Here is a 17,976-nt window from a genome sequence, read left to right on the forward strand (position 1 = left end):
CTAGAAAGGCAATTGGCTGAGGGCCTGCACAAAGAAAGCGGTGAAACGGCCTCCTACAGTCTGAAACAGAATCAGATCCTCTCTAGCAGGAATGTCAGCCGCGGGGCTGAGAATTCAGGGGTGGGGGAGCGGTGGCAGGGAGCCACTGACCAATTCTGGGGTACAGAGCCCCACAAGGGACACGTTTCAGCGGTGGCAGCGCGAGGCAAGTGACAGCTACACTAATCCCTGTGGCTGCCTGACACTTGTCCTCGTCCTGCTGCTGGGAGCGAGTCCAAATTTGGCTTGCAAGAAGCCCCACAGTCCAGATCTTGTGGGGGCACCGCATGAGTTGCTACCCCTGACCTATGGCATCATTACATCTGCAGCTCTCCGGGAATTGTTGCAGAGGTTGGTTTTTTGGGTTTTTTTTAAATGTGTAAAGTAGAAAAGGACCATCCCAGCTTCTGTTTTTCATCTAAATTGCGTCTACTGCAAATTCATTAACCTTTTCATTGACTCAGCACCCACGTACAGCACTGACTAGGGCAGCTGCCACGTTAATGGGGTGAACAGAACACAAGGAAGGCCGAGCCCTGAGTCACTGCCTTTCCTTTGCTAGCAGCATCACTACAGTGTGAAAAAGTGAGTCCCTGCTGCTTGGATTAATAGGACATGAAATGTTGCAAGTGGTTATGTCAGGCAAAAGGCATTGTATGTTCAGGCTGTACAGGGAGTTCTGGAGATGAACTAATAGGAAATGCAGGGCTCTTCAGTTGTTCACACAGTGTTTGCAAATTCCAGTCTGGGTCCCAGAGCTGGAGGCATTTTTCCAGCTGATCATTTTCATTTCCCACAGCACATGGCAGCATCAATTTGGCCTTTGGGAGCAATTAAATGCTTTACAGAGCCACAGAAGAGAAGATGACATGAACTTTCTCTCTCCCCCCGCCCCCAGTGTGTTTCTCTCCTTCCATTATTTATAAGTGTCAGGCTAAACTTATCCTTGCTATAACGTCCTTGAAGTTGGTGGTGGTGCAGCAGGGATGGGTTTGGCCTGTCTTTAAGTAAGTTAGCTCCTGAACTGTTCTGTGGCATGTCAGTCATAGAAAGCTGCTGTTGGCATCTGGGTGAGTGCTGAAGGAAAAGAAATGACTCAATGTTCCTACTTTTTTGCAGTATGTTCTAACTGAGGATCTCAAGACACCAAGTAACTTCAGGAAGACTTGGACTGCCTTGTGAGATCCCGTAAGGGTAGGATAAGAGCAGCCTTTTGATCACCAGCAAACTGAAGTGCACGGGAGCTGAGTGACTTTGTAAATGCCTCACAGCAAATCAGCAGCAAAGCTCAGGCTAAGAGATTTTGTGTTCCCTGCTCTAACCGTGAGCTCACACCTCTTCTGTAAGGCAAAGCCTAAAGACAGAAAATCATTACTATGGCTGATCAGACCAAGTTGCCATGATGGTGTTTGTGTTTCATTTGCTGCAGAAGTGTTTGCATAATGTTATCAGATAATAGGATTAGTTGGGCTGAAGCATTTGCTTCTTGGAGAGGGAGGGGGAGAGGGAGAGGTTGATGCTGTTGCAGTTTAGTTGCGTTCACGCCGCTTGCTTAAAAAAAAATCTCAGCTGGAGCTACTGGACCCAAAGAAGTGACCCCTATATATTTAATACGTGTCTGAGTAGCTTGGTGCTAACCATTTAGCTGTTATTGGGTTCTTTCCCCTCAATACCATCCGTCATGGAACCTTTGGCACTTTAATGTATTATTAAACCACATAGCTGGGATTTTCGCAACATAATCTCTGAATTGTGAATGCTTTGCCCATATGATTAATAGTGTGAAATATATCTGTGCATGTGTTACCAGCATTATGATGTGTAATGCTTTAGTCTGACTTTGCCCAGAGGAATCTGATGTGCAGATTGGTATTAGAGACCAAAATGCATATGGGGGGTGATATAAAAAGCCTAAAAATGGGCATGGTTCCCAAAATAAACTAATTTTACAATGTCCAAGGAGGTACCTGATTCTGCATGCACTTCTGGTGGAATGAGGAAGGGTGGGGAGATGAAGATGACCAGCCAAAGGGTTGGTTTTGGAAAACAGTAATGCATCTGTCCCTGTACGCTTAAAACCAAAGCTCTTCATTGTCATAGCCACAGGCTTGCTTTATTTTTAAGTTTTGAAACATGGGGATATGACACGAATAGCAATCTGGGTAAAGGCTTTTAGAAACCATGTGAATATACTGGATCCTGTCATCATTCTAAATCTCTGCTGGCCGAAGAAACTTCCATAACTGCTGCAGTGTTGGAAGCAATGGCCATTTTGAATTTCTCAGCAGTGCTAGAGGTAGAATTCAGACATCCCTGCCCTAAAAGCACAGGCCAAGTTGGTTGCCCTAAAAAAGAGTCTCAATGTCATATTGAAGCTATAACACATACCTGAGAAGCTCTGGCTCCTCCCAAGAGAAAACTGGTAATAGGCCTCTATCCAGTCTGTTGCATGACGGTGATAAGCACTGTCAGTCAGTCAGTTATTAGCTATGATGTGCTTTTGTGTTTACAATCAGGAACACACTTAGATGTTCAAAATTAGCAGCATCTTTTTCTCTTAACAGCAGATGGACACTGTAGAACAGTCTGGTCTGGTAGAGCCTTGACGACTATTTGTGGCCAGCCTCAGCAGCTGCACAGATTAGCCCAACAAGCAGAAGTAACCCACGGGACCGTGAGTTCAGCATACTGCATGCTGAAAGGTTCAAACCAGGCTCAGTCCTCTGCTCCATGCTGCTTTTTCTCATGCATGCATAGGAATGATCCCCAGTCATCTGTGGTAGTATCTGCTGTAGGGCTCTGCTGGCATTGGTAGGAGGTGAGATTAAGGTGCTGGTTTTACATGACAATACTGAACTTGCTAGGGGATGTGTACATGGCCTCCTTCAAGAGTAAGCACAAGGAGCACAATTGCTGGTGTGCAGTCCCAGCTGGATTCCCACCTAAGCTGTTTTTAACATACTGCCTCTTGTGAACATTGCCTCTTCAGATTGTGTTTTACCTTGGCTTTTTTATGGCATGCCAAGTCTTTTCCATGGCATGCCATGGCATCAGGTTGAATGGAGACACAATGTCTTTCAAGTTATCCCTTGAGCCCATCTGCTTGGAAGCAGCTCCCAACAAGCAGGAAAGGGAATTGAATCAAAGCTTCGTGATGTTGGCTGAAATAAGAGCTGCGTGAGGCTGGGCTGGAAAAACCAGGCTGCAGGAAAGGCTTCCCCCAGGCCACATGCTGGAGGCTTCCTCTCCCCTTTAAATGGGAGCAGACCGGGTGGGTGTGTCCTGCCTCTTCCTGACCCCATCAAATGCAACAGGATTTGCTCACTTGGTTTAACTACGAGCACTGCTGGGGTGTGCAGGGGGAGGGGGCAGGCAGTGCTGCTATAGCTCTGACCAGTAGTGGGGCAATAAGCACAGGACAGGCCAGCGCAAGGCAAGAAGCTTTGTCTATTATCACCCAGGCTTAGCATCGCAGCTAAACCCACGTAAAGCTCGATAGTGTGAGCCCTATCGTACAGGCCTTTCCATTGATTGAATATGGGGCTTGTCCTAGCTTACCTGGAGACGGCTGTTCACAGCCAAGCAGGCCAAGGCTGTCAAGGCAGGTGGGACTGTTCATTTTGCAGATAGGTAGAATAAAGCAGGAGGCTCAAATCCGCTCTCCTGCCAGGCAAGCTGCAGTCCCACATCACAGCTGCCTCTGCTGAGATGAGGTTTTAGCAATGAGCATCTGCTACACATCCCTCAGCCGGCTGCTGCCCAAAGTAGAAGGACTGCAGTGCAATGTTGGGTAGGGACCCAAAATGAGAGCCCTAAACCTCCCAGAAAGCACCCAGACCCGTTCTTCACACGGCAGCTGCAAACTGCCAGGGGAGTCATGCCATGCACAGAAACAGATCCGTCCCTGAGTCCCACACAGTCCTGCAAGGGGCTGAGCCTGCTGTCCCCAGTTAACAGCAAGTCCATCCTGTATATTAAGCACCTGCTGCTGCTGCTGCTGCTGCGTTGGGGCCAGCCGTAGCTCTGCGAGGCCTGGATCATTTTCACAGCAAGGGCAACCAAATGTGGGTGGAGGGTGGGTAGCACTGAACTCAAATGAACAGCAGACCCACAGGCTGATGTGGTCTAGAAGGCAGGGTGGCTGGTGGAGTTGTATCTCATGGGTGTGATGTGAAGCTTAACATGTTAATCACATGCGACTTCAAGAGGTACTGAATGCAAATCGTTAGGCAAGTTCAAGTGCTTTCCAACCCACAGCATCCAAGCCTGACAGTGCTTCATATACAAATCACTCTTCCACATGCCTGGAAAAGCTGTAGACAGGACCCTGGCAGGCTGAGTCCCCCAAATGGCAATTTTCTCAGTTGTGGCCTCTCACTTTGTAGTTTAAATTGCTACAGTTAGTGTCAGTAGGCATGAGTGATGTATTGTAATTATTTTATTGTGGCTGCTCTATAAAGTTTTTTTGTGTAATCTGGAAACACATCTAACTTCCCACATGGAAAGAAATCATTTATCATACTTTACACACAGATATTTGGCTAACTCTCTTGCACATCTATGCAAAGCATATTATATACACAAGGCTAAATTTGATAAAACAAAAAGGATATAAACTGTGCTATAAGAAGTATATTGCACAACTGTGTGTGCCTAATTTACAAACTCTAGCATCTTTGGCACATTTAAAATGGGTCATTTCTATTATTTTAGGAGGAATATGGATTTTAGACATAGATAATAATTATACTTAGAGCTGTGGAAGAGGCTATCACACACATGCATTAATTTCAAAGGTGTTGGGTCTGTAGCTTGTGTATTCCCTGTTGCAAAAACATTTAAAAATCTGGTTTCTTTTGCCTGTAACAGGACTTTACATGAGTTATATGTGCGTTCCGTTAGAATAAAGGAGCTGTCCTCAGTATACTAGTTTATTTTATTGCATCTCAAGATTAGTTAGTAAGCCAACTTGGTGGTCAGTTCAATGATGTGGCTAATACAGTTGGTGTATGACTCTTCAATAAAGACTGATGGATTTAAACACATGCTAAATTCACAGCTATGCTTATTATTGAAAGGCAGAAGGCAGCGTAGATTTACCCCTTACAGATGAACTAAATCAGAGATGCGTAGTACAAGCTTTCACAAGTAGCAGGCTTAGTTCATCAGATGCTGTGTTACTGAAAGGCCATGGACACATTTGCTTTTACCCCATCAAGTCACACTTGCAGCTCAGAACAATCATATGAAATGAAAAAGTTGATGCTGGGTATAGTTTAGCGGCTGATGGGCTCTGATATGGCTTGTAGGGTTTGCCTGAACACTTTAAGATAAAAAATCATTGCTTGTTTTTCCTGGCGTCCTACAGAGGACAACAGTGCATTTCCTTATGTAGGCCTCCCAATCCTATAGCATGTTTTAAGGATCGCATCTCTCTGGGCTGCATACTGCTTTTTGGAGTTTGTAATTTTGCACATTCAAGGGAAAGCACCCAGCAAAGGCTGTTTCTTGTTCCAAAACTGCATGAGCCTCTGTGAGTACGAGACCCTGGACTAGCGCAATGCACACTTTGCTCTCTAGAGGGCATTTGCTCGTTAGCCGCAGCTACCAGGACTGGACTGGCTCGCTCATAGCCAGGTCTCTGCATGGAGGCTGCGTAGACCATGTTTCTTTCAACCCAAATTCTCGAGACAAAAGAACACGCTATTCAAATCGCCTTGAGCTGTAGGGACAGTTGTATGTAATGAAAAGGAGAGCACATGCAGCACCCAAGCTTGCATGCAACAGCTCATCAAGCAAACCCCAGTATGAAATCTCCAAAAGGGCAAGGAAGAGCTGCAGGAACCCCCTCATGCTGATTTTTCACTTCTAACACAGTCATGATGTGAGAAGAGCCTAGTGGCTTCCTCAGTGAACGGCTCTCCCTGGTGCTCACCTTGTATGTGGGGTAAGACAGGGTCAAGTCATGGCTTACCCAGCATTTTGGAAGAGGCCACAGCCCACCAAACTTTTGAACTGTTTGTTGCTGACCGACTGGGTCCTCATGAAGGCCCTTGTCCCTAACCACTGAGGCACATCCGGCAGCTGGGAGCCATGTAAAAGAACTAAAATGTTCCCTAGCCATTTCACTGGAGCTGATTAGTCTGGCAGAAAGTCAGGCTGAACAGACTCGAGTCCCACTGGCTTCTCAGTCGGCCCAGAAAAAGGGGGTGGGGGACAGTCAGTATTACACTTTGGCTACATGCAAGCCAAAGCTGAGCCTCACAAATCACCGGGCTTTGTTATGGTCCCCAAAAACCCTCAGCCTTTTACACGGAGACTCAGCAGAGCAGGTTACAGGGCTGGGAGTGAGGGAGCTAATAGTGCCCTTTGCTGTCCCCCATCATCAGGCTGCCCTATAAAGAAGAGCAGCCTCAAGACTGCTGTAGATCAGGCTGGTTTTCCCTAGCCCACCAACCCAGCAGCCTGGACTAGACAAGAGAAGGAGAGGTCATGGCCTTACCCTCCAGGTGCGGCTGCAGCAATGGTGTAGCATGCGAGGGAACAGTCCCCAAAGGTCTACGGTGATGGGCATTTCATGCCCTCCGCTGCCCCGTCTCACTGTACCTACCGTGCGAGGAACACTTGGCTGGTGTGCTGCCATGGTGCAGCAATCCATGCTGCAGCCTGCTCCTCTGAGCCAGCACCAGCTTTGGGTTGGGACCACACAAGAAGATGAGAAGGGACTGGGGTGGGGGGGCAGTGTGATGAACTGGAACTGGCCCCTTCCCCAGCCCAGCCCCACAGTCATTTGTGCCCTGCAGACCTACCTCCCCCCCCCCCCCGCCAAAGCCCACCTGTCCCTGCGGTAGTAATGGCAATCCCAGTCCCAGGACTGGGGCAGAGCCGCTGGGCAAGGAGGGTGGCTCTGCATCCTGCGCGGCTCATTGTGTGAGTGCCACTTCCCTGGCTTGAGCTCCAGGCCAGCTGCTCCTCAGGTCATTTATAGCTGTTCACAGCACGGTCTGGGCTGGGGGAGCTATTCGTGAATGCCAAGGCTGCAACATTCCCACCAGGGAGGCACTGGGCTTCCTGACAGAGGATGCAACGTGCTGGAGGTAAAGGGAAGCCCCAGCCAGAGCCAAGAATAGCTCGTGGGGACATACTGCAGTCTACCAAGCAAGCATGTGGGGGTGGGGGCTGGGAAGCAGGAAGGAGCTCTGTGTGCCAAAGCATTAAACTAGCTGCTGCTGTCTCAGACCAAGGGCCACTTAGGGCAAGTGAGACTCAAGAGGAGAAAAGCATGACACATGCAGCAGTGGAAGCAAAACCCTGTCACCCCTGATTGATAAGGAGCGTCTGGTGTTTAATGACCTGTAAAAGAAGCAATCAAATCCCACTGGCTAGGAACATAAAGCAGGGGAACAAGGGCAACAGCCCCAGTATGTCATGTCTGGTGAATAGTTGCATGAAGAGTCATGAAGAAGGGCAGGGCGTGCACCCAGGGGGGAAGGACGTGGGCAGCCTTGTGGCTCGGGAGCAGAGATTGGCCCCTGGTCCTCTGGTTCATAACACGAGTCCAACCACCAGGCTGCGGCCCTAAAAGCTTCGGGGATTCTCACGTGCCAGCCTTGAGGTGCGACCGTGCCAGGCTGCCCCACACAGGCCACCCAACACAAGAAACGGGCAGGGGTTGGGGAATGCAAAGTAACCACTGATCTTGCCTGTGGCCTAATGAACCGTGCCCTTTCCTGATGGCTGGGCACTGTCCGTTGGCATCCACTCGGTGGCCTACAGCCTCCTCAGAAAGAAGGCAGGCAGCTTGCTGATGGCCCTGACCGTGCATTTACCCCTGCCGTGTGCAACAAGAAGGGAGGCACTTTCTGAGGCACTGAGAAAGGTTCCTGCCTGCCCTGGTCTATTTGTAGTGCCTTCCAGGAGGGATGCTGGCCAGGCTTGAAGGGCACAGTTGCAGAAATCCAGGGCCTGAGCCAGGTGGCAGCCTAGTGCCTGGTGGGGGAGGCTTCCTGAGGGCTGTGATTCTCAAACCCGACTTGGGCCCTTGCTGCTCACTGGGCACCAGGCAAAACCCCGGCTGTTAGAGCAGCACCTGCTCTGGTTGCCCATTTCCTCCATGGGGGCTGCTCCCTCCCTCCGGTGCTCGCTCAGCACGTGGGTGTGCTAATACCCCAGCCCGTGGCGAGCCAGGCCTGTGAAAGCAAGAGCGGGAGAGAGACAACTATTGCTTTGTCCATTACCAGGTCCCTGGTTTAAAAAAATAAAGGGTGGGGTGGAACGTGAGGGACTCGGCCAGCTGCAGCCCAGAACCTGTGGCCGTTTCTGGGGCCATCCCAAAAGCCTGCGCCATGGGACGAGACGTGCTGAGACGCTCCGTCCTGGGCCCTTCTGGCTGCACGGGGAGGTGGGAGGGCGAGAACCGTTGCTCCGCGCCGCCACTGCACACGTGTTTCCTTTGAGTCCCCTCCATGCCCTTTGCTAAGACCTGGGCTCGAGGCTGGACTCTGTAACACAGCTTTATTTCAGCGTTAAATCAGCTGGTCTCAGCTAGGGGACCATGACACCCAGAGGTGCCATGAGATCCTTTTAGGGGTGCTGTGCAGTATCAGCACTGTTAGGGGTGTGAACATGTACATACGATTCACAAGATAGACCCAAAATTTCAAACGGGAATCCAGCGTGTCAGAAAGACCGACTTGCTGTGGGTTTCCTAGTGCTTTGCACCAGAATTGCCCCCTGCCCAAAAATGAGTGAAAGCTGCAGCTGGCACTTTCCAAAACGGTGCCTTGATTTTAATGAGGGGGTGGGGTGGGGCTTCATTTGAGTCTAAAAGCCTTGAGATCCACATTCAAGAAAAGGTGGAGGACGGGGCAAGAAACCTCAGAGCCAACAAGCCTCGCATCACAGCGTGCCAGGTCTGCCCACTCCCCTACGCTGGCTGCAGGACACCCTGTCTTTCTGTGCCTGGCTGCTCAGGGTGCCAGCCCAAAGAGCTGTGTAACCAACTGCAGTGCCCAGCCTGGTTCAAAGCCAGGGCTTGTGGCCTTGAGTTGCTGTCAAAGGCTTGTGTGGGAGATGGGCTTGAGGCCTCTCTGCTTTGGCTATCTTCAAGTCCATCTTTCTGAGGCCCATGAGGTGGCCCCCGCCTACAACCAGCCCTTGGCCAGCCTTATTACTAAAAAAAGGTGCAAGAGCCTCCAGCACGCTGGGATGTAAGGAGACAGCCCCGGGCAGTGCCAGCGCTCCCCCTCACCGCTGAACCCGTGACTCTTCCTGTCCAGCTGGCAAAGGGGCAAAGCTTGAAGGGGAAAGCTTGCCAGGAGCCTACTGTTTTGCAGACACATTGCGGAGGCACGGACCACGACGCTGGATCTCCCATGGACCGTACTTGCACGCTAGCACAAGCGCTGATCATAGGCAAAGCTTTTCTCTCAGCAAAGAACAGAAGTGGGGGTGAGCAAGACCAAGCAAGCCCCCCAGGCCACAGGAGAACAGACAAGCTGGAGGGTCCCTTTCCTGATCCCCACCCTGAAGCCTAGGCTCCTGGCAGTGCAAAGGCAAGCCTTGGAGGCCAGCCTGCTCATCCTGCACCCTTCAGCATAGCTGCCTGCCTGGACAGTGCGCTGGCCGTGGTTCAAGAGCAGGCTGAGCTCAGGGCCTGCCTCCAGGCTTCGTGTCTCTGGCACAGGCTGGAGAACAGAGCTTGGTATTTTAGGCCTTCAGTGTGGGCCATGGATACGACTCTCTCAGGCTGACAATGTTTCTCCTGGGTCCCCCATGGCTGGGGGAGCGCCTCAAGGGAAAGCGAGTGTGGTCGCACAGGAGGTGGCGAACAGAGAGCCCCCACAAGGGCGGTTGTATGGAGGAAGGCCATGGGACAGGACAGGGAGCAATGGCTTTACATTGCAGCAGCAAAGAGGGTTTGGGCTGGAGATCAGGAAGAACGGGCTCCCGCTGAGGCTGGGCTCAGCACGGGGACGGGCTGCCCAGAGAAGCTCTGGACTCTCCATACATGGATTTGTTTCCCCAGAGCAGGTTCGACTGGGACAGTCTGGTCAGAAACACTCCTGTCTTGGGCAGAGGGCTAGATTGGGCGAGCACGCGACATTTTTCCAGACCTGCTATTTAAGTCTATGAACCACACTGGGGAATTCAAACCCAGAACGCCTACCCCTCCGGCCCACATACTACCCACCAGGCTAACAGACAAGCTAGACCTGGGGACTTTGCCACCCAGGGTGCCTAGTGACGCAGCTCCAAGAAGAGGGCTATGTTCCTTGGGTCTAGAGGAACGACTGCCCAGAGTGCCTGCCCCTGTAGCACAGGCCTGTGGCCTCTCATCCATGGCCTCTGCTTCTGCTCCCAACTCTGCCAGCCTTGCTGTGCTCTTGGCCTTTCACGCTGTTGGGACGAGAAGGTGCAGCCAAACTGCGGTGTGCAGGATGGCAGCCAGAGCAGCTTCGCAGGGCTTGGAATGGCCCCGAGAGGCAGACGGCATCAAAAAAGGAGCCCTGCATTTGCAGGCAGCTGCTGAGAGTGGGGCTCAAGCTTGTCCTGCTCCATTCTCCAACGTGCAACAGATCCACCAGGTCCAGAGCTCCGCAGGACTGCTCCAGTCTCTGGCACACCAGGCACCAGGACAGCGGGTCATTGGCTTGACCTCCCAGCTAAAGACCTGGGAGACGCCAGGACTGGCTCTCCACAGAGAGCTCCAGGCTACTAACGAGTGCAAGGGCAAGTCTTCTCCTTATGGATCCTCGAAGCATTGCTAAACCCTGTTGTACTAATACTTGGCTCGAAGCTGAACTCCCTTGAGCGACATACCCGTGAGATACAGAAATGAGCCTTGTTCTCCTGAGTGCAAAGCCTTTGCCTCGAAGTATCAACTGCAAGAGCTCTCAACAGACCACCGCAGCCATCAGCTACCACCTCAGGAACAGGCCACAATTCTCGCTTCTGGCGCCTTGAATGCTGCCTACTTGGCAGCACCATGGCAAAGCTTCCCATGGAGGCGTGGAGAACCAGAAGCACCGGACTATTGTAAACAACCTTGTTTGTCAAGCCTGTATTTAACATTATCGGTTTTAATCTTGCTTTTTCTGGGAACGAGTCTAGCCATCTGGGTGGAATGGCCGTGTATTAGTCTCAAAACAGTCAGAAAAGGCGGGCAGTTTTGCCTGGCTTGATGGTGGACATGTTCTGCAAACAACAGGTGACGAGCAGTGATTTTTACTTGAATGACTGGATCCATTCGTGATAACCGAAACTGAACCTGCTAGTGACTTGTTTGGAAAGGGGGATAGTTCATCATGTTAGTCTGAAGTCGGTCAGAAGGAAGGGTAGATATGCACCTTTCCAGACCAACTAAATGAGATTCTACATATACATATACATAGAAAGTAAGCATGTGCATGCACAAGCTTTTGTGGGCTGAAGCTTACTTCATTAGATGCTATGATATCTGCTGTGCAAACACCAATAGATTCCTGAATCTGAACAAAGAAAAACCAAATCAAGTAAGATTTCTAAAATCAACTGCCATTTACTGGGTCAGCCAGCAGCACAGAGCGGCTGCTGAAAGGGAGGGTGAACTGATTATGACCAGGGTTTTTTTCCCCCCTGTCCACGTCTCACTTGCAGCCTCCAGCATTTATGGTCTAGGAAGTTTTGATTTCGAGGCGGTGCCCTTAATTCCCGTGCTCGATAGCTACTGATGGCCCTTTCCTCCAAGAATCTGTCCGATCCCTTTTTGAACCTGGCTAACCTGTCGGCTTCCACAACATCTGGTGGCAACGAGTTGCACGCCTTAATGACACCTTATGTGAAAAAAGAGCTTCCTTTTGCTAGTTTTAAACTTACTATCTACTAGTTTCATTTTGTGACTCCCAGTTCGAATCATGACAGTTCATCTAATCCTCCTTCTCAAAATGAGCTTCGTGCACAAAAAGGTTTGGATTCTTCCGATAGGTCTGGAAGAAGAGACCAAGACAATGTTGCGAGTGGCTGGGCAGCTCCGTCAGTAGTTCGGACAGTGGCTTGAAGGAACAGCAACTTGAGGCAATCACAGTCATTCAGGAAATGCAGGAGAACTGACTGAAGAAGAAAGTGAGCGTGGATACACTCAAGGGTGAGTCATCAGTGACAGCGTTTGTCTTTCGCTTGTGGATGCCAAGTCCGAGTAGAAAAATAGCAACGATTTTCCTTTTGGTGGTAAAGCAAGAACATTAACCATTTTCTTTTCTTGCCATATTTCAAATAGTGAACACATAAAGAGAGATCAGCTTCTCTTTTTCAGCTGATCCTGTTTCTTGTTTTGACAAGTTAACTGGAGATCTTGCTAAAGCCCAGGCTGGTGTTTGGGAACGGAGGAACACGAATAATTTCCTTGAGAAACATGAGAAATTGTCAGCTCTTGTATTCATCCAGCCTATGTGGAGAAGCTCAGAACTCAGACTGAAGTGAAACCATATGGCCGATAAAGAAACCAGTCAAACAAATGCTCTGGTATAACACTGGTGAGCAGTTTCGATTTGCTCAGTTTGCACAGAAGAGAAGACATTCCTCTCCAAGGTTGAACAGAGAGGCTCCAGTCACCCCACAAGAGAACTTTGTTTTTTTAATTGGTGAGGTTTCCCTGGAAATATAAACTTGCATGGGGAGAAAAGAACATCTCCGACCAATGACCTGGATGGAAATCAGCGCTCGTTACTTGAGCAAGAATACTCAGCATGAAATTACTCCAAATTCTTGGGAGGGCCGAGAGAATTTCTGCCCTGAAATCTGCTAAGCATTATTCTCTTAAGCTTTATTGAGGTCAAGACAGTAGTAAACAAGAGCAGAGAGCAAGGAGTGTTCAGTTTGTCCTGCTGGAAGCAGCAAGGGCGAGGAGGAAGCGGTGACAATGAGACTTCTGAACATGGCAGAGCCTAACGCTGCTGCAATGACAGAAGCTCTCCTTGAGCAGTCAAAAGAAAAGGGGCTCACATGTGGTGGCTTGAGAGGTCAAGATGACCACAATAGGACAAATATGAAAGGTGAGCACAGTGGATTTACAAAGGAATTCCAGACTTTACCAAGGGAGCGGTTTGTTTTCCCATGCAAAACATAGCCCTTCAATCCTCGGCTCAATGATATTGCCATTAGTTACCGTGAAGCTGCCGGTATTTTCTGACGTGGTTTTAAGCGCTTATATAGTTTTTTACGCAACCTGGCCCCACGGCTGGGACCCAGTGAGCTAATATGTGAACAGTTTGTTTCCAAAACCTCAAAACAGACACAAGACGGAAGAGCTGAAGTGGAGTGAGCTGTGTATTTCAGTAGCAAGTTTCAGGAGTCTCTCATGCTGTAGTTTCAATTGCAAAAGGTTCAAAGCCTTAGGAGCCACCAGCAAAACAGTGCCCGATTGCTGGATCCCAGAAACCTGCAACGCAGAATTCTCGTGCAACGTGGAATCGATGACTCCAGAAAGTACGGCACATCAATGTTGCAGGTGAAATGTCTCTGAAGCAGGTATCAAACACACTGTGCATCAGCGAACGGCCTCAGAGCAGTTCCTTGTGAACTACCGCTCTGAGAGGAGATTTCCCAGGGTCCTGACGAATGCTTAGGAGCTGGCTGATGAGCTGGAAGTCAAACCAGTTTCTCCTGAGAAACCCATTATGAATCAGAGGAATGATCGGGTCTGAGGCCAGAGATGAACCATTAACTCGTCCAGAAAAAGAGCTGTGGAGTCTGTCCTCTCCCTCTTGCGTGGAATATTGCCTTACGGTCGCATGAAGACAGATCTTTACACGTCGAGGAGTGAGGTGAGCTATGCATTATCGTTGTATTTCTCCAAAGCATGGAAAATACCCCACAAAGAAGTACAACAGCAATACCCTGTTTGCAGCAAAGCATTCAAGGAGGGACAGTGTGGCGAAAAGACAGCTGTGACATAAATGTCCTCAGTCTTCCCAAGACCTTCTAACTCCTGGCAGGCAGCTGAAAAGCCACATTGGAGCTCCTCAACAAATACATGCTTGTTGTCCTAGTTTCCGGACATACCCATCGTACACATGGTTCAGCCTTCCCTGCATCTATCGCAGGCGGAGAACTGGGTGTTCCAAACTGAAGCTGATAAAGACATTATTTGTCATCTCCAATGGCTCAGGGGGTAGATCTCATTTTGAATGAAATCAATAAATAAGACTGAGGTTATCAAAGCAAGAAAAGTGAAAAGGGGGTGAGGGTGAGCAACCAGTCCCAAACTTTTGGGATCAAAGCTCTGTGAAGGACCAGTCAGATGTCTGACTTTTAAGATCTTGACGGTTCCAGACTTGCAACATCCTTGTCAATAACCAAATCGGAGAAATCTAATCCTCTTCCTATTTTATTGGTGAAGCCAGGAAGCTGTAAGGGACAGAAGCAGACAGTAATCCCACCCCTTTGCCTTCCCCCTCCCTCAGCAAATAGACTAAAGCCAGCAGAGACTGTGATGTTTTCATCATCATGGTCCTTTTGTTAGACAGAATTCAAATTAGTCAGCGAGGAAACAGCACTCCTAGGAATCCAGGCTGCCCTGAGCACTTGGCCCGAGTTATCAGGCAGGTGGTGTGGAGGCCAAACTGTCCACCAGCGGGCACCTAACACTAGGAACCTGATTCTATGTTTAGCCGATGATATAAATGACCTGATTTCCTGAGCTGCCAACTAGCCAGCAGAGCGAATCAGTAACTCTCTCTCTCGTTTGCTCCCCTGCCCCATTTCAGAGAGGTAAGTGGTGCCTGAGCCTTCTGTCTTGGTAGCTTAATGCTAACTTAGCACATGTCATCTAGACTACTGACAAGCTGAAAGGTAAGCATGTGCTTAAACATCTTGCTGATTCATCTTGAACACTGTGAACTTCTGGTCTCTGTATCTCTGCAAGATGAAGCAGAACAACAAATGCAGAGAGAAGGGCAACCAAAATGAGCAGGGATATGGAGCAGTTGCTATACCAGGAGAGATGAAACAGGCTACAACTCCAGTTTGGAAAGGAGAAGACTGAAGGAGGATATAATAGAGGTCTATACAATTATGAAGCGTGGACCAGATGAACAGGGAACTGTTGTTCACCAAGTCCCAGAATACTAGAAGTAGGGAGCAAATTAGTAGGAGACAGATCTCAAAGTAACAAGAAAATGCACTTTAGGCAATGCATAGTTAACGAATGCCATTCATTGCCACAGGAGGTGGCAGATGCAGAGCGCAGAGTCAGGTTAAAAAAGGGACTAAACAAATTCCCAAATGATAAATCTGTTAATAGCTCTAATCAAAAGAGTTGGACACTTGCTTCGGTATCTCTGCACCAATAATGGTAGATGCCACTGAGGATCATGAATAGCAGGTAGATCACTCTGGATGTATCCTAGTCAATGCTTTCCCTCTCAAGCATCCACCCCTGCTACTGTCAGAGACAGGATACTGGGCTAGATGGACCCAGTGTGTTCTCAGTTGTGACCTAAAGCCAGGGGTGTAAAAGATGTGGAAACAGCATCTTATTTAGCCATGCCTAAACCTGCATTCTCCATTCCCTCCCTTTCAATTATCTGTGGTCCATAGGTTAGAAAAGCGGAGGTGATAGTTTAGTGATCTAAATTTCAGGCTTAGCTCTTTCCTAGAGCCAGAGGCTGAAGTCCTGACAAGGGTCTCTCTTTTCTTCAGAGAGAGAAATTAAATCCCATGAAGTTAAATCAAGGGCCTGTTTGTTCTGTATGGACGTTATAGATACTGTGATACATTCTGCAAGGGCAGAGATTAATCTAGGCCTCCCTTGCCAAAAATGTCTTTTCCTTCACCACCCTGTGCAGCAAAAAAGTGTTAGGGACAGATTAGCCGCCAGTCTCCATCCCAGAGCTGGCCGTTTCCTGCTGTAGCTTGTGTACATTTAGGGAAGAAAAGCAACAGTGTAAACAAAGACCAAAAAAGATCTGGTTGTACTTGAAAGATGGGGGGCCTTGATCTGGCAAATCATTCCAGGTGGGTGGATCTCTACAGCTCAGGTCGGCCTCACTGACTTCAGGACGAGGGCTGAAAAAGGACAAGGCTCCGTTCATTCATATGGAATGACTTAAAAGATCCCAGCCTAGTACTTGACCTTTTTCAAGTCCTCACCTAAAGCAGAGGGGCTGCTGCTTGGCTTCAGCACAGACAAACCGATCGCACGCACCATTTCAAAAACAAAAAACGAGAAAACCGTTTATAAATGTCACTGTCCAATGTCTTTTCAATTTACCTCTAGTAAGATTATCTACACATATCTACAAATATCTACAAGTATCTACACTGTTTGCAGATATGACTCTTTGGTTGTCTTGCCTTCCCCCCCGCCCCCCTATACTGCAACTATCAAGAAAAGAAACAGGTTGTATAGTCTCTGACAGAAAGAAAAAAAATAAATATAACAACAACTTCATTAAACATTTGACCAAAAGCTTTGGCACTAATCAATGTACAGGTAACAACTCATACTGAAAAGTCTGAGCTAACAGCGGCAAGGGAACAGAACGTGTCAGAGAACAGCTTCCCGCTGGCTAAAAAAGAAGCACAAGGCTATTTTACATCAACCTTTTGGAGAACAGCAATTATGTTTCAGTCAGACACTAAAAAACAAAAAATTCACAATTCACTGCAAATGTCAAATAAAATATGCGTTTCTTTCACATGTCTTTACCGTGACTCCAGCTGTTCGTAACAGAAAATACAATGACAGAAAATATTCACCTTCGTCTGCATCCCTTCCCGCTCCTTCCAAGAAGCTTTGGAGGCAGACAGCTGATTGTCAAAGGCTGGCTTAAGGGTGCTGGCGATAGTAGCACTTGCCACCCGAACAGTCAGGAATATGGGTTGTTGGGGGGGGGTTAATGCAATATTGTTGAGTCTGCAGTGGAGGCACTAGCCGGGGCGTCAGAGAGAGGGCTTATGAAAAACAACCCACCCCTTTTCATACAACGGTGCACAGAGGGGGGAGACTATTATGAGATAACCCTGTCACTGTAAAAGCCTTCTCTAGAGTACAGGACCTTTGGGAGAGCACCGAGCAAAGCCCATGGCCTGCATACTGGCAAGGTAGGTGGAGGCACTGTGAGGAATGGGCCATCCTTTCCCCTGGAAGGGAAAAGGCAGGCAGAGAGGGAAAAACCCTAAAAGGTACAGCCTGGAGGCACCAGGAGAGGTGCAGCAGGAGGCGACTGCACCCTGCGCGCTTGAGACCTGCAGCTGCCGGGCCAGCCCCAGAGGCATGGGGCGGGGAGCGCCAGGCCTCCCCGCAAGCCCTGTCGGGGAGGAGGTGGCCGCAGCTTTGGCTTTCCAGGGGCCGCGGCAGTGTCGAGCGGCTGGTGCCGCCCTGGCCCTGGGCGAGGCCGGCCGGGATGCCAGCAGCTGCGGGCAGTGGGAAGGAGCGGGGAGCGGGAGCTCCCAGGGCGCCGCCTGCGACCGTGACCACGGACCCCCCCGGGCCGCGGGGCAGAGGCGGCCCCTCCGGGCGGCCCGCGGGAGGCGGCGCGGACACACACGCGCACACGCGCAACATCATATGGCTTCATTCATAAAAATCAAAGTGCAGCGGCCAATCACGGCGCGCCTGCCTCACGCGGAGCCGGCGCACGTCACTCCCGCGTGTCCAGTCGTTCAGGTGAAGCACCACCGGCCGCGTTCGAGGCCCCCCCTCCCGGCCTCGCGATTGGGCGTCGCGCTGTCTGTCGAGCCGAGCCGGCCTATCAGCTCGTCCCTTGCGAGGGGGCAGGGGCGGAGAGAGAGGGAGGCGGGCCCCGCGTGACGTCGGAGGGTTCCAGGCGGGGGTTCCCGCCGGCGGCCACGTGCGCGGTTACCGCGGGCCGTAGTCGTAGTTGGCGGGCGCGGCGGGCGCGTACACGTTGGCGGCGGCCGGGCCCACGTGGTGGTGGTGGTGGTGGTGGTGGTGGT

The 17,976-nt window shown here is 49.9% G+C and overlaps 1 protein-coding gene across 1 annotated transcript in view; it reads left to right on the top strand.

Moving 5' to 3' along the window:
- Window positions 1-5,084, top strand: part of GNB1L (G protein subunit beta 1 like) — a 57,347-nt gene extending 52,263 nt beyond the window's left edge. The window contains exon 11 of the transcript XR_002101900.1: window positions 1,159-5,084. The gene's annotated coding sequence lies outside the window, so the exon portion shown is untranslated. The remainder of the gene's footprint in view (window positions 1-1,158) is intronic.
- The last annotated feature ends 12,892 nt before the right edge of the window (window positions 5,085-17,976 follow it).

This window comes from Crocodylus porosus, unplaced genomic scaffold, assembly GCF_001723895.1.
Source record: "Crocodylus porosus isolate Cpor-Errol unplaced genomic scaffold, CroPor_comp1, whole genome shotgun sequence".
NCBI classification, from domain to species: domain Eukaryota; kingdom Metazoa; phylum Chordata; order Crocodylia; family Crocodylidae; genus Crocodylus; species Crocodylus porosus.